The 16,528-nt window shown below is 44.4% G+C and overlaps 1 protein-coding gene across 2 annotated transcripts in view; it reads right to left on the reverse strand.

Annotated features, from left to right (window-relative positions):
- The window catches only part of BCR (BCR activator of RhoGEF and GTPase), a 97,742-nt gene that overhangs the window by 50,694 nt on the left and 30,520 nt on the right, over window positions 1-16,528 (reverse strand). The window contains exon 1 of one of the 2 annotated variants that reach the window (XM_057373864.1): window positions 6,523-6,753. The exons of the other annotated variant lie outside the window; for it this stretch is intronic. The gene's annotated coding sequence lies outside the window, so the exon portion shown is untranslated. Of the gene's footprint in view, window positions 1-6,522; window positions 6,754-16,528 lie in introns of those variants that run through there. 2 annotated transcript variants of the gene reach the window in all.

Consider the following 16,528-nt stretch of genomic DNA (forward strand, 5'->3'; position numbering starts at 1 on the left):
ATGGGCACGGCCTCCCCGCTGCTGTGATTAGTTAGCAGCAAACCCAGAGTCAGTGATGGTTACATACAGATTAAGTACAGGAGTAAATACCATTAAGTTCATCATATACTTTATAAGCATTAAAAGGTAAAGTCCTTTCTAGCATTAGTTGTCATTTAGTTACAGCTCTTTCCCTCACATTTTCCTTCAAACATATTTGCATTRAAATAATCCTTTTGCCAGCTCCACAGAAGTTCCCAGTCTGGGTTTAGGAATGTAATGGGTAACAGACCCTCAGTTTTCTCTCAAACAAGAGCAGATGATGCCCCTGCTGGTTTAAAGACAGGCAATACAAAGCTCAGGAGAGAACTGTAACTCTCTCCAAACCTCTCAGCAACAAGAGGACRAGAAAAGAAAGGTCCTACATGTCAAGTGAACCAACCTACTGCCAAAAATAAAATCCTAAAAGGTCCTCTTCCATTGGCTACCCCTCCTCCTATTTTGAGCTTAACCCCTTAAACAAATAAACAAACCACCACACTGTTGCCTTCTATACATCCTGTCTCCCCTCCCCCCAAAAAACCTARAACACAACTAAAGCACAAGCAGAAAAGGATGGTGGTATGAAGAGTCAAATTAACCATTATTGCATGAGATACCAATGAACTTCTRCAGGAAAAATGAATAGTAAAACTGGTCATGGAATCTTTAGTTGCTGCGTACAGAGACTGCTCCTGCAAAAACCTGTAACAAGGACACACTGAGCTCCTCCTGCCATAAGCTAAAAGGCTTTTCACCTCTCTGCAGAAAGAAACATACACAGAGGACCCAGATTTGGTGTCTGCACAGTGACACCACACCACGAGTTCCATGGGCCTGTGAAGCACTTTCACCTGTCAATGCCCAGAATTTCACACAGTGTGTGACAGAACAGCCATGCACAGGCCACTGATCACAAAATGGTAGAGTTGTTCCTCCTCTTTCAGATACAAGTCACAGAATGCCAGCCTTCTCCCCAGACTGAAAAATAACCCAGAGGAGATAAGCTAGATCTGCCTTTCCAGTAGCTAGTGAGCCTTATGGAAGACAAATCCATCAAAAAGGAAAAAAATAGTTACACTTGAACACAAGTAGAACCAATTTCTTACTTGTTTTCACAAATAYCCAGGTTCTGTGAAAATAATAAGCAGCTGCTGCCAAGCATACTAATAATCCTGTTATACATCACTAAGGCAGGGTGGAGGAGTAACATTTTAAAACCCACTTTCCTCCCTCACAGTAAACTCAGTTAAAGCATGACTCATTTCAGTAAAAGATGTGAACTTTATGTGGAACAGAATAAAACTTGATCTATGTGGCTTTTTCAGGAGGGAGAGCTGGTCTGGGGAATTTACACAAACAATATACTGAAAACCCAACAATAAACTCACTGTAGACGTGAGCCTCTGTCTCAGCTTGTACCAAATGCCACCCAGCTAAGTAACAGCCTGATATGAGGCCTTTGGGCTGCTGAAGGACTGGGGCAATATTATTTTAACAAACTCAATGAGTTTTATGTCACCCACCTGCTCAAGTTATTTATTACCTTGTGCTCAAGCTCTCAGAGGTTGTTGTTAGATAGTGCACAACCACAGGAACAAAGGGAAAGGTGGTACACGTTCTCTGGAAGGAACTTTGGGCTACATGTTAGAGGCTTCCAGAGTCCACATCCATTTAGAAGACTCCCTATAAGTGATTTGCTAAAGTGGCTTGAATGGGAGTTGCTGAAAAAAACCAACTTTCAAATCCAAGAAACCTGTGATATGTTACTGACAATTGGACACTGGCATTATCCAAGGAGAAACATCAGTACGGGGCACTTCTGTTGGCCTCATGCCTACTCAAAGAGTTCTTTTCTCCTGCAGAAGTTTCTTCAAAATATTCTTATCCAAAGCAATTTCTCCTGCACTCAYACAGTAACAAGACCAAGTCACTGTGCGGAAATTAAGGCAGGAGTATTTTTTCACTCCCAGTGCTCACTTTTAAAATGTATGGTTTGCTCCACTTTTGTTAGTGGGGGAGTAAATTCAGACTAAAATACATTAGCAGAAAGGCTTGCAGGAAATCACAGTATTTCCACTTTCCTCACTTTCTCCAGCTAGAAAACAGCTTCACACTTCTACCTTTCATAATGTGTTTTGTCTCCTACTGCACAGGAAAACCTTTACCTGAAACTGAAGGAAACAAGTGGAGGATCAGCTCAGAAGGATATTTATTCCTAGTTTTGTAACTAGATTGAGTCTACCTTTGAATAACTTTGTCTCACTATCCATAAAAAAAGAAAATAAGACATCTCAACAAGGAATGAATCTATCCATGTCACAGACTGCTATGAGATCTGTTCCTAAAGCTCCACACAGAATTTAAAACTTTATTTCTGCATCCTCCAGGGATTCTTCACRCATTAAAAAGCTTAGAAGTAGTTATAATCCCTCTTCTATTATTGCTGCATACAGCACTGAAATCCACCTATGGAGATTTTAATTATCTCAAAGGCAGAAAGACCTTCTTGCTTTTATTGTGCCATTTCCTCCAAGAGAAGCCAAGTACTGCCATAGCCAGACACACTTCCCAAGCCCGAGCACCAGGAACAGAGGTAGCCTTGTATCTGTGCGATGAAAGCGCCCGCTGTTGCCAGGGAAACTGGGTTATTCACATCTCCTCAGCCCAGCACAATGCTCACAGGCTCTCAGCCCCCACCTGGGAGCAAAGGGAGCAGAGCAAAGAGATCAGAGCCAGGAGCTCACCTGTCCTGACACTTCCAGCTGCTCTAGGTGCTGCTGTGCTCGATGGCAAACAGAGACAGCAGATGGGCTCAAGCAAGAGCACTTGGTYTCTCTGCCAGTGTCTCTGTTAGGGTCAACCTTATGAGGGTTCTTATTCTCATTTTAGGGCCAGCCAGTCTCAGYTACTATCAGTAACAGAGCCATCAAGGCTTTCAAGAGAAAACCATCACCTTTCAAGAGAAAGATGAGCCACAGCAACAACAGACAACTGCTGGCAAGAAAAAGGGCAGGCAAACAAGGACGATGGGCTCCAATGTGCTGGGCTGAGAGAGCACCAGAGACACCAAGGACACGGCTCCACGTGTGTTCTGCTTCTCATCTCACCACCAGACACATCCCTTTCTCCTCCTCTGGGTAACCCAACAGAAATCTCAACCCATGGGGAAGGGCAGCAACTGTGACTTCCAGCAAGGAGCCCTCCCAGCACAGCAGAGGAACATTTCCATCCCTGGCCCTCTGACATTCTCTTACAGTACCACCCTCCTGCACAGTACAATGGGCACTGAACTGCCTGGGCTACAAAGGCTCATCAACAATTCACACATTCTGCAAAAACCTCTCAAGCAYTTACTTCCTCTTTTGGTTCTGACAGCAACAGCCTGGCCTTGCTTTGCTTCATCCTATGRGTCTGTTCTAGCATTTCCTTCCTTAGTTTCTGCTTCCATCCTCTCATSTTTCTCATCTCTGTCCCATTTTCTTTTATTTTCCTCAAATGTAATATTCTTTTCTCTTTGATCTTGTGCTTCCTCTCTACTACACCACTTCCCTTCCTCACTGCTTCAAATTTCACCTGGGTAGGGGGCAAGGAAGAATCTAACAAATTTACAGTTATAAATCCACTGGCACTCAGAGAGAGCACAGCAACACTGCTCCCTTGTCCTGCTGCCTACACCCTTCCTGCTGGGTGCCACATTCATTCTTTGGAAATATGAAATCATAGACCTAACCYGAAAGCAGCAAGGGTAAAAGAAATTAACTTCTAAGTCAAAAGAAAGATTATCTGCATCTAATCCATGGCCACACAATGGTTCAAATGCACGTGTCATACTTTCACAGCAGCACAACATCCATAGCTGCTTGAGAGGCTTAACAGCAGCATGCAGAGAAGATTCCAAGTGAGCTGTGCTCCAGCTAATCCCGCTAAAAGAGCAGTGAAGCCACAGCAGCTCAGACCTGCCTGCCTAAATAAATACCTAGAATCCTGGAGGGGGAAGGGAGCTGTACGTCCTGCCAAAGCCTCACATCACTGTGGCTTCTTTGTGAATGGYACCAAAGCTAGCACAAGTTTGTAATGTCTACACTCACTCCAAAAACATCCTCATAGCTGCAGAGCAGAGCAGAGCTAAGGCAGTTTGCACCCTTGTGTTTCCATGCCGGGGAATGTGTGAGGCCATAGCTCGACAATGCATTGTCTTGGCAGCAATAGGGTTTTAGGTTTCCCCCACCAAGCCATAAACCACTTCACGGCCCTTTCCCCTCTTATCCCCTTAGTTCTGCACCCCCACAGATGCCTGTGGTCCAGATAAAGAACTCAGCCAGCTCAAAGAAAAATATCTTTGACGCTTCCCTTCTAAGCTGGATCAGCTCTCTGATCTAGTTCATGGCTCAGAAATCCAAACYGGAGGGATACACGCACAGTCGGTCTGGGGTGGGTACACTTAAAAGCTTCTACTGCAAGTGAARAGCAAATTAGCAAAACATTGCTTCATTTTCCTTTAGGCTGGAGCTTAGTCAGTTCCTGGGATTTAAACATGGCTGCTTTAGAGACAAGTTACTGGAATGCAACACCACCTCTATTTTTATTTTTTCTTTGTAACCTTGAAGTTCCTAATGTGCCTTCCAACCTTAGCTCCAGCTTTCACATATCACTGTTTGCTTGGTGATAAACAACACAAAAACATGTCATTTTATTTCTTAGTGCTGGCCAGGCCATTTGGAGAAGGATCAGGGATACAGGCCCAGTGCTGAGCACATGTAGAAGTACATCAGTGAGGATGGGCTGTGAATGCAGTTGCCTGGGGAATACAGCACCATTCTCTAAAAGATATAATAACTGAGCTATGGAAAGCAACACATCTTGCTTATTTCCTTGACATATCCTGAATCATCATCATCTCCAGGAAACAGTACACTCAATATGCACAATTTCACACAAAACTAAGATCCACAAATGATAATTATGGTGTTTACCTATACCAGAAGCCTGTTCTCCAGGCCCCAAAGCTAAAATACCAAAAGAAAAAGAACAGATGTGTTTGCCACGTCAGAATTTATTTTTCTCAGATGRATAAAGAAAAGGCTCCTCTAGGATCCTCCTGATCCAAACCAATCTATTTTCTTCATCTTTGYTATCTCTTCTCTATGTAAACACAGTACACTTACATGCAAGTATGTTTAGTGAATCCTGAAGCCCCACTCAAGCACAAAACCAATTCATTTGACAACAAAAAGTGCCCTTAATTTGTAAACTCATACTTGTTTAGTATGAGATGAAAACAAAGACAAAAAGCATCACAAGTTAGCTCCAAGCCTGCCTATGGCCTCAGATGGTATTGCTGCTTTAGGCAGGTGAAGTGAAGCCAACTTAGCACCCCATCATTTGCCATAGAAACCGTCCAGAGGATGATCCCTCACACCGCTGAACAAACTGCCTGAGAGCATGGGCTGCAGAAACAGAACTGAGTGAAACACAGAACACAGCTCACCCCCAGAAACAGCCATCAGCTCCAACCCMGAGTCAGACAAGCAGTGCCACTCAACCTGCAGTGCCCCTCCTGCAGGAGACACCAAACCCTCTCCAGGGAATAGAACAAAAGGGAAACAGCACTCCAGGGAAGGAGGTTTCTAAATACATTGCTGGAAACTAGAATGACAACTGCAGCTTATACAGCATGCAAAAAAAGGAGTTTGTGAATTCAAAACTTGGGCAGATTTTCCCACAATCACCAATATCCATTTCAGGTTTGCATCCTTTGCTCCCCCATTCCAGTAAGTAATTTCTCTGTCACGTGGAGTGGCTGCAGAAACAAAGCCTGTCACATGTAAATTTTACACAATGCTTCCATGTCTGAAGGAGGGTAAGGCCCTCACATAGGAGTCAAGTGTAYGAGTGCATTACAGTCTGAGAACTGCACCTTATTTTTGAGACAGAAGGAGAAAGCAGTGTACCTTGCTATGGAAGCAGCAAGACAGCTGGTGGTTCTCTCCATCCTCCCTCCGCCCAGGGGATCCCAGGCCATGGATGTTAACCAGCCTCCAAGAAACTTCTGTCTCTACCCCAGATGAGCTTTATCCCCATAGCAGACAGCGCCCTTAAGTCTTTAGGAGCTAAATTAACTGCAGTCCACTTTTAATCTTTTAGGTGTGTCAAACCCAGATCATTAAACATCTAAAAAAGGAGATCAGAGTTCTTTAATCTGCCCATATATTCAATGAAGAGTTCATGCAGAGACGAGAGGACAGGTCTGATCTGTTTGTAGCAATCTTTTACTGAGACATGTTGCATTTGCTCTCACTGACATATTTGTGGGGACAGATTAAAGATCCATGCAGATTTAATGCCCAAGCAGAAGAGGTTCCACAGTCCAGCCACAATGCAAAAGCTGAGACTACTGAAGMCATTCTCCACCTCAGGGAAACCTAYRGCATCCTCCCACAGGACAGAAAGAGCTGCTCACTACAGCTACTGAGAGTCATTAGAAAAATTCAGGAAGCTAACCTGATTAACCAGCAGAGTCCAGACCAGACTGCCCTGTAGCATGCAAATTCCGAGGATCTCCCTTGTGCCAGCACAACTTCCCTGCTGCTCATCTTCACTCCTGACAGCTGCAGTCAGCAGCACAGAGTCACACACACCTCACACCCAGCCAGAGCTSCACACTCCCATCTCTCCACACATCTGACACCTGGAGCAGTGGAAGCTGAACTGAAACAGTGCGAGGGAAGCACAACCATTGCACASCACAAACCAGACAGGGGAGTCCAACCCATAACAGCTGTGACAGGCAGCGGAACAGGTTACACCTTTACCAGATGTGGCCTCTCAAATACAGGGTGTCTCCACAGTTCTTTGTAAATTTTAGGATATCCTACAAGCAATGGGGTATGACTAACACTAGTAGGACAAGCTACACCCATTGTCACTGCAGAAGGCAACATTTGAGCGTGTCTGTGACAGGTGACAGTGCCTGTGTCCCACGGGCTGCTGCACATCCTCCCAGGCACTTACAAGGTTAAATTGCCCCCACTTAGAGCCCTAAACAGCAAACACACACATACATGAACCAGGGATCTTTCTGCCATGACTGGCTGCAAATGTCCTCCCACCAAGTAAAGACACAGCAATTTGATCAAGCCAGAATGGCACAGRTACCCCCCACACAAGGAAGAGAGTGAGAACACTCACAGGGCAGCCCAGGGCCCAAAGCAGTGAAACTCCTGTTACCTTTTTTATTTTTTCACCGTTCCTCCTAACTCCTAGCCACTAAGTGATGATGGCACAACATTACACCCCATAACATAGATAAATCCTGCAGATTCCTGCCTTAGAAAGAGCAGAAACTGAATCTCTTTCCTTCCAGGGTCTATATCTTTAGATTTCTCTCCTGTTCTGTGTTTCCTCAGGCAAGCTGGAAAGGTTTCCATGTTCAGTTCATGTTGGCAGTCAGGCCACTGGATGTCCCTGGCAAAGGAAACCACAAAGCAACTGGAACACCTCGGCAGTTTTCTTTTCCACTCCTTACTCAGGACTGCGCACCAAGTTTAGCTGTCCTCATTTACTGCAAGTCTAACAGGCAAAAAGCAAATTTTAGGCCTGCTTGTTCACAGGTAAAGACTTTTCAGCACAAAGATGCATGGACAGACAGGTACATTCAGAGGTACATGTGGCTTTGCACCAAAGGCACCCAGGAGCTTTAACATTGACTAGATCAGAGGTGCAAACTGACTGAAACAGAGAAAGAGCTTCCTTGAAAAATAAGGTAAGAACACCAAGAGCAAAACCAAACAAGAAAACAACCATGAGCCATGCACAGCTGTAAGGAGAAGAACCTGGAAGCCAAAGTATTTCCCAACAAAAGTAGGACCTGTATTATGAGAGCTAAGGTTTTAAGATTCAAGCAGTTTCCCCTCTGTTTTTAGGTTCCTGTCCATGTTTCCCCCGGCCACTGTCCCCTAAATCACATTTGCAGGGAGCATGGCAAACCACAGCAGGAGTTGGCTAAGCTAAAAATAACTGGAAGGAGTGTTATTTTATAACCCAGAGCAATTCCTATTCCATTTCACTGATCCTCTCCACACAATGCAGCAGCGTAACAGCACAGAGGTGGGAGCAGCAAATGGGACTGTTCAGGTCAGATCTACTGCTGTGCTCAAACTGCAGCCTTCGTTTAAGTTCTAAAAAAACCAACCCAGTAACAAAGCCCAAGAGGAAACTGCATGTACTGACTGCTTCTCTCATATCCAGTGGCTCTGTCATCTGCCAGGTGAATGGAAGAAAATTCCAACCATGATCAGCATACTATTTACTATTTTGCTCTTCACAGTTGTCTCWGGGTTTTGCAGTCACTTCAAACAACATTTGGTGACAGGAATCTCCAGGGAAGTAGATTATAAAATTAATTGAAACAAAATGGAGCAATTGTCACCCCACGACCTCTTGAAATCCCTCCCCATTTATGTATACCTTTTCCTGTATTTAACCAGAACAGATCAACAGTCCTGGTAYGTGGAGAGGAAAGGGCCTGTTCAAACAAGAGTTGAACTGAACTGACAGTTCTGTGAGAAGGGAAGGGAGGGTCAGCCCAGGCAGTGGGGGGTATTAAAGTCTAATTTAAAAAACAGCAAAATGTCTGATAAGAATATACTTCTGTTTCTAGATCTTCARCCTCTTTCAGGATGAGTTGCTTTGRCTTTATTATTTTGCAATATTGTTTTGTTTTCTCAGCAGGGCAGCTGGGACRCTAAGAAGCCAATAAAGGTAGCTGCCCTTTTCCTGTTTACACTGTAAATCTACCCATTGACATCTTACTTGTAACRCTGTAAAAAATAAGCTATTGATTTACTATCTTGGCCTAGAAAAAGCAACCCAAGCTAAATGCCTGGCTAGGCAGATGGTTCTGCCTACACCGCTGACAACCCTTTCTGAACACAGCTGCTGCCCAAGCTCAGTGTCTTCCTGTCATCTGGCTGGAGAAAAAAAAACAAAACACTTTTGTGTCATTCATAATCACGGCAAGGTAGTTATAGGAACTTTTTAAAATTAAAGATGCTGGAAGTAGAACAGAGCTTCCTACCAGTATTAATCAACACCATCTACTCCCCATCTCTTTCCCCTTGAAACTACTTTAGATGAAGGTGTCACATGTCAAAGTTTGCTCTGGGTTAATAAGTTTTCAGCTGACAAACCACACCACCTTTTTCACAAACCGTGTGTGTCTGTGCAGAACCTGCTTTTAGAAGKGGAAATCTTCCTCTAATTAATATGAAGAATAAATTCAGAAAAATTAATATGAAGAAAAAATTTAGATTCACGAACAAGCAGCACAGTGGTGTCAGAGTACCCTGAGAAGCTGAAAAGCAGATGAGAGGAAGAAACTCTCAGTCTGAGCTCATGGTGTACTTCATCAGACACCAGCAACGATGGTTTACACTTCAGCATCATTGACTGATTCACTGCTGCTCAGATTTTATTAAAACATGGCATAAGAGRGAGCTTATTTTGGTAACACAGATGTGTTACACCACCACTTGGTTAAGCCCTGCCATCCCACAGCATGAATGAGCCAATAAGTGATTTTGAAGCCATGCCAAGGGGAAGCACTAAAATGCCAAGGAATTTCAGCCAAAGGAAAACAGGACYGCATCAGTCCCAACTAGGACAAAACAACCTGTGTGGATGATGGTGTCCCCAAGAGCTGTGCTCTGTACCCAGATTTGTGCACACAAAGCAGAGCTCCTGCTCAGACAGCAGCTCCCAAAGCAGACTGTCAATGTTCTCATGCCCAGCAAGGCACAGAGCAGTTTCACTCAGTAACTCTGCACCAAGGCCAAGAACRGAGCTCCTGTGGCTCCCCAGCATTTTGAGGGGAGCTGTGACAAGCAGGGACACACAGAGCAGGCAGGACCAGAGCCTGGCTGCCTGCACAGACAGCTGTGACTGCCACAAACACACACACACACATCCTTCAAGGACACCCAGAGATGCAATTCAGCTCAGCTGGGGCAGGAGAGGGCAAAGCAGAAGCACTTACCTGTGAACACAGCTCTGTCCACTGCTGGCCCCAGAGCAGCCTCTGCACTATGGCTGTGCTGCAGGTGATGGAGCTGAGATTGCCCACAGCGAGGACTCACCCCCAGGTAAATCACAAAATAAACAGAGTTTCAGGGGAGTGTGTCCCCACACCCCACATCCCTGCACAAGACCTTTTTCCCTTGAGGTGAAAAAAGCTTGTTAAGGAAACACTCTGGACACAGAGTTAAAAACTACAAAACACCAAGTATCTGTATCTAAACACACATACACGTACGCCCCACAGGAGAAGACTGAGCAGTTGTCCCAGCTAACTGGGAGCAGGATTTGATCTGCCAAAATACAGGCTGAACCCAGGCAATCCACAGCAGACTCCTACTGAGCAGTCTGCACAGCAGGATAAGATTTTAAAAGATTAAGCAGTACAGCATGGACAGTCACATATAGAGCAGACCCAGCCAATGATGATGCTTGCTGCTGTTAACACTTTCATTTCCAAATTCCATTGCTTAATAAAAACAGGTGGAGAGTCTGAGCAGCTATTCCAGAACATAACAGAAGCCAGAAGCAGAGAATTCCCGTAAGAGCTAGTTTAAAGTAAGAAAACTTTAAAACCAATATAGCAGCAAAAGAAACGCTTTCTCCATGTGGTTTTGGAATTACTTTCTCCTTTTATTTCCAGCGGCASAGCCCTCCCAAAAGAGCCAGACAACTATCCTGCAAGCTGAAGCACTGAAATTCCAGAAGGAGTGATAATCACAGTGGTCTGACACTGGCACTTAAGGCCTGCTTCTGATTTCAAGCCTGAAAAAAAAAATCAATTATTTACCAGAATTACGACCTACTTAGCAGATAATAGCCTGGGATCTCCTCCCTCCCCCYTTTACAAGTAACATTTTGCTAGAGAACAAAGCATTAAAAAGGAAAGTAGGTGGGAGTAGCAGGAACAGGGGCTGTGTTCAGGAGCTGTCAAGCCCCAAAGCGCCCACATCGCTGCCCCAGGAAGATCCCAGTGATGGGATGGTGATGGGATGGTGATGGGATGGTGATGGGATGGTGATGGGATGGTGATGGGATGGTGATGGGAACCAGCTCCCCTGGTGCCAGGGACCCCTGAGCCTGCCCTTGGCTTTGGTGAGTGCTGCACTGAGCAATGAACTGGCCTGGGTACCTGGCACTGACCAGAGGCTGTGGAAACCCTGCCTATGCCATATTCTGCATGGACTGACACCAAAATCTGTATTTTGAGAGGAGAATGGTTCTACAAACCCAGACACACAAAGAGGAGCTCTAAGGAGGGCCACCTCTAACTAGGAAGAGAAAAATTTCAAATATTTGAGACAAGATCCAAAATCTTCAAGATGCTGACCTTCCAAAAGTGCTTTATGTCAGGCAAGAGGAGCAGAASTTTGTGCCCAAATGCCCTACAAGTACCCATATGGTCTTGGCACCTTAACCAGACACCTTAGAAAGAATATACACCTCAATGATTCTTTGGCCTCATTCAAGAGTACAGGGGTGAGTATTTAGAAACTCACAGCATTTTGTATTGGACTGGAAGCTACTTTAACCCCACCTATCCCCAAAGAACTGATTTAGAAATTATGTCAACCTAAACTCCTTACATAGTCCAGAGGCATGTCCGGAAGCAAACAAAAATCTTAAATGGGATAAACTGCTTACTGGGAAGGGGATCAATCACTTGTCAGCAGAAGAAATCCTGACAGTTATGCTCCCCCGTCAGAGGGAGAGGAGCCAGGCCATGGTTTCTGACTTGACTGGACCATTTGGAAAGGGAAAAAGATTAGCCAGGCCCAGATACTTGCAGTGAACTGAGTAAATTGTATGTACAGCTAATCTTTGTGCCAGTAAGGGAGCACACACCCAGAAGGATGGCTGCACTCCTCCAAGCAGCACAGCTGCTTCATATCTTCCTTCCTTTTATAGGGAATGTATTTATTTATTTTCATCTCTTGCCTTTCATACCGTGTTTGCAGACAGTCAAATATTTTGAGTGAAAACTTCTGAGAAAAGCCTAACCATCTTTAAATGGAATACACACACAACCAGAAGCAAGTAAAACACAACAGGGGAAAAATAAAGGAACACTTGTACATCAGCACTATATTTAGATACTGCTTTACTGGGACTTTTACAGAAACTTGGAAGACGTGTTTTGTTGATGCTTGGTCCAGCCCTAAAAAGCTTCAAGCAATTTGCCACAGCCCTGAAATAGAAGTTGTGACGTTTCAGACTGCAAGCTGCACAGAGCAGATACTGTTCAACAGCACAGTGACTGTTTTCTAAAAACCTCTGCATGCCGCTATGTTTCCTGCATTAATTCTTCCTTTAATTTTCAGCAGCAATTTTAAACAACTACACTGTCTGACAGAGACTCACACACTTTGATGGGTTTGAAATACTGAAGAATTAATGGGATAAGACAAGATTCCTGTCAATATTAATGCAGCAGAAGGACAGAAACACTACATCTGAGTTGCTATATGGGACTAGCCAGCCCATGATTTCAAGCACAGTATCCACTCACATACAGTGGAAAGTTTGATCCTGCCCCAAGAACAGAGTTTGACAAACAGTCCTCAAAAAAATAAACTTTAACCTGGGATTTGTTTTACTTCCTCAGAGTGGGCTTGCCCCAGTCCAGATTTTATAGAGTTCATAAAATGCAGCTACCCAGCACAGTGGACACTACTTCATTACAAAAGCTGTATGTGGCAATGGAAGCCCTGTTCAGGACACCCACAAAACAACAACCACCACCCTCAAGAAGCACCTTTTCTGTCCCAAATAGTAACTTTTTCCTCTAAAAACAAAAACTTTAAAAACAAAAAAGAAGGATCCTGGGAAGGCAAGTTAAAATGGGGAATTTCTGGGACCACACTAGTACCTCACAAGCCCAAGTAACTCATGAAAATAAGATTTAGACTCGAACTATTTGACCAAATTTTAGCCTGRATCCTTGGCCAAGAAGCTTTCAATCAAGTAAGTGTAGACTATAAAAACAGCAGGTGTTAAAGATGCCACAGAAAATGACATCAAGTTGTAATGGAAGAAACACAGTTCACACAAAGAGATGACAAATATCCTCAGGCACTTTCTTCCTGTTCATAATCACAACCGTTTAAGTTGTTAGTTTCACATCAGCAGCCCAGGGCTCAGGGACCACAAGTGGCTACACACAGCAGGAGCTGCAGGAAGTGAAACAAGCCTCTGTGTCTCTTCTGTCCTAAAATAAAAATGGGCTGGACCTCAGTACTTCATAGAGGGAAAGCTGTCTTTAAAAGMAGCCTGGTAGGGATGAAAGATGATGGAATAGCTTTGTTTTTGTTYAAGGGTTTGTTTTTAACAGATGGGAATGAGGAGAAGAGAAACAAAACAAGCATAACTCACTTCATTTGCATATTACTCCTGAGTGTAACGGCCCAGAAAAAATGTAAACTTTCATAATCACGTGTTCACGTGTATTAATTAATCTAAACAAAGTTTTCACGAAGCTGAAGGCTGAACTCAGCAAGCAAGGTGAGGACTTCCCAGGTAAAGCCAGCATACCTTTGTGCTCACCAACTACATCTCAGAGGTTCAAGCACTCAATCCTCAGCTGYACATCAAGCAGATGGGGTCTACTACCTTTGTTTAGTACAGGAGCACAAGGACCCCCACTCTGTTCAATCCTGTCACAAGACAGGTTCTCCAGCATCTCTGATCAGCACTTGATGTTGACAAATAGGAGGGGAACAAGAGGAAAACCAAAAAGCACAGTTGCCCCCTGCCAAAGGGTGGCACTACAATGGCCTGGATACCACATAAGCTGGATGTTAACCGAAGGATTTGGATCCTTAGTCACTGCAGGACCTTGAGCTGCCAGGTCCCTCTCCCCAAGGCTGGAGATTTAGTCTTGGACTAAACCTGAAGCTACCCTGAAGTCACGCACACATTGCTCTGCCTCAAAGAGGTACAAAGGGTCACGGGAGCAAAGGCRGTGAGAGTCTCAGGACCTAAAGTGCTCACACAAGGGACTATTTTAACTGAGTACCACGAATTATCCCTGCTGGTTGTGTCTTGGTTACAAGGATTTGAGCCTAACATGTGATCCCTCCTGCCACAGTGGCCTCCCTCTCCTCCCAGGGAAGGATGAGCACTGCCTGATAGGTCCCTAGCAAAGAGCAGCCACGATTCCTTTTCTGTGACTGCTTCTTGGAAACCAAGGCCCCCATGGGACCTGGCAAAAAGCCACGGGTGAAATGTAAAATTTAGTAACAGTAGGATCTGCAGCACAACASTCTCACAGCACACAGACTTTTCTAAAGGGATTACTGGCTATCAGCCACTSTCAGAGTGGGCTCTTTTCACAAGGCTGCTGGCCCTTGTCCGAGCAGGAGGGATGGCACAGACATGAGGTAACACAGCCACAAGAGCCCAGCTCACTGGGGATGAACCCCCGGGGACAGTCAGGGCAATGTGGTTACTGCAGCATTACATTTGCATTCTGCCAAATGCCAGAATTAACTCCAGCTACCAACAGCGCACCAGATGGGGTTTAACCCCAGAGCAGCCCTTAAACACAGGAGCTCAGGCCCCAGCCCATGCTCACAGCAGGCAAATGGCACGAGTGGAACTCGTGCTCACCACAGACCAGCAGATCTTGGCATCCCAAACAGTTTCACAATGAGTGATCAGTGCTATTCCTCAGCAGCTCTAGTGAACACAGAAGCACAGGCAATTCCATCCTAGAGCTGAGAAGGTGAAGAGATGGGCAATAGCTGGCACTACAGAGGCTTGTGCCTTCGAAAGACAGGGTTTAAAATCCTCTCCTCAGCTAAAACTTGGAATGATCACATTGCAAAATAAGCTTCCCTCTGGAAGTACAATTTCTTATTCAAACCTAAACTCACCTTTCAGCCACATGGGAAGTCCAGTACTAAAATGTCCCTCTCTCCCAGTAACAGTATTTTCTCTCTAATCTGCCTCTAGAGAGGACAAGTTTGCCTCTCCTCATTCTTTCTCTCTGAACAGAATGTAAAGCTTTTTCTTGCCTTACAAGAAGCTGAGACTTCTCTTGTTTAGCCCACAAGGTCTGCCAAGAAATCAARGCTCAAAAAGATTTTGGATGAGAATATTTCTGTTTCGCTATTCTCATTTTATGAAAATGCTGGGAAGAATGCCACACCCTTGCTGCAAAGAGACCAGGAAACCAGGTTGTGCTATGTAGCTTGGTAAAAAACTTGGAAGAGGACACATCCAGTGAAGATCCCATCTACTTCAAATTCTGGTAATAATCTGCTTTTCCTACTGAATGCTGTCCACCCATTACAGAAATCCTAAGAATGCCAGTGTGGGTCGTGCACACAGCCCTCCACATCTGGATGCCTGCAAGGAAAGGGAAGCTGAGGCCACAAAGCTTCAGGCACCACTCAGTGAGCTCAGCTCTGTGGTTTAGTGCCCAGCCTCAAAACACCACATTCCCATTCTGAGCCTACCAAAACCAGCTCAATTAATAGGCCCAAGAGATGTGTATAAAATACATATTATTTAAGGCAAGCAAGGAGGAGGAGAAGACATGAATAGAAGCTTTGATGGCAGGAGTTACTCTGTTGGATAATTTAAATCTCTCCCTCTCCACTGTCCATGGCCATTGAGTTTGATAAAAGGGAAGGAGGAAACCACCTTGGACAAGTTTAGTTTCTTTAAATGGTAACAGCAGGTCTAGTCAAACCTATTTCCCTCTTCCCAGTGCTAGCTTCCCCTCTGTTCTCATGCCAGATACCAGGAGTATTATACACAATGGCAACCAATGCCAAAACCTCTTCCATCCTTTAAAAGCAGAGCATGGTCCTACACAGCAAGGTTCTCAATCAGTGATGAAAAGAGCTCCCACGTGGAAAAAGAAGTGGCATTGCTGGGGATGTCATTCCTTGCAAGAAAGGGAGCACAGACATCCTGCAGTACTGTCCAGAAAAAAATGGATGAAAAGACTGAAGAAAAAGCTTGAAATAGAAGTTCAAAAGCAGCTGCTTCAAACGGAAACACTTTAAACAACTTTGTTCTGTGCAAGTAAACAAATCCCAGTAATTTCTGAATATTCCCTCAGTATTCCACATCCAAASGGTCAGAAATTCCTGGCTACAGAGATTTTTTACCCCATTAAAGGAATTGAAACCTTTTTCTCCCTTACATGGGGAACASATTTAATGTTAGCTGTGTAATAGATGTGAGTCAATGCCTCTCCTGGAAGTGGTTAATAAATGATCCTGGTAAGATCAAAATTACATCAAAATTCCACCACAAACGATAGAACTAATTTACAGGGAAACAGCTTTGTGCTGAGCTAGAGTTGCAAAAATCAGGAGGATTAAAGCCTAATTCAGGTACACTTATGTCTGCAAGGCTAGGAASAAAAATTTCAGCTGAGGAGACACAGAAGACTAGAAGAGCTGGTGACAAACAGAAAACTCAA

Source organism: Malurus melanocephalus, unplaced genomic scaffold (genome assembly GCF_030028575.1).
Source record: "Malurus melanocephalus ecotype Western Australia unplaced genomic scaffold, MMel_1.1 scaffold_208, whole genome shotgun sequence".
NCBI lineage: Eukaryota > Metazoa > Chordata > Aves > Passeriformes > Maluridae > Malurus > Malurus melanocephalus.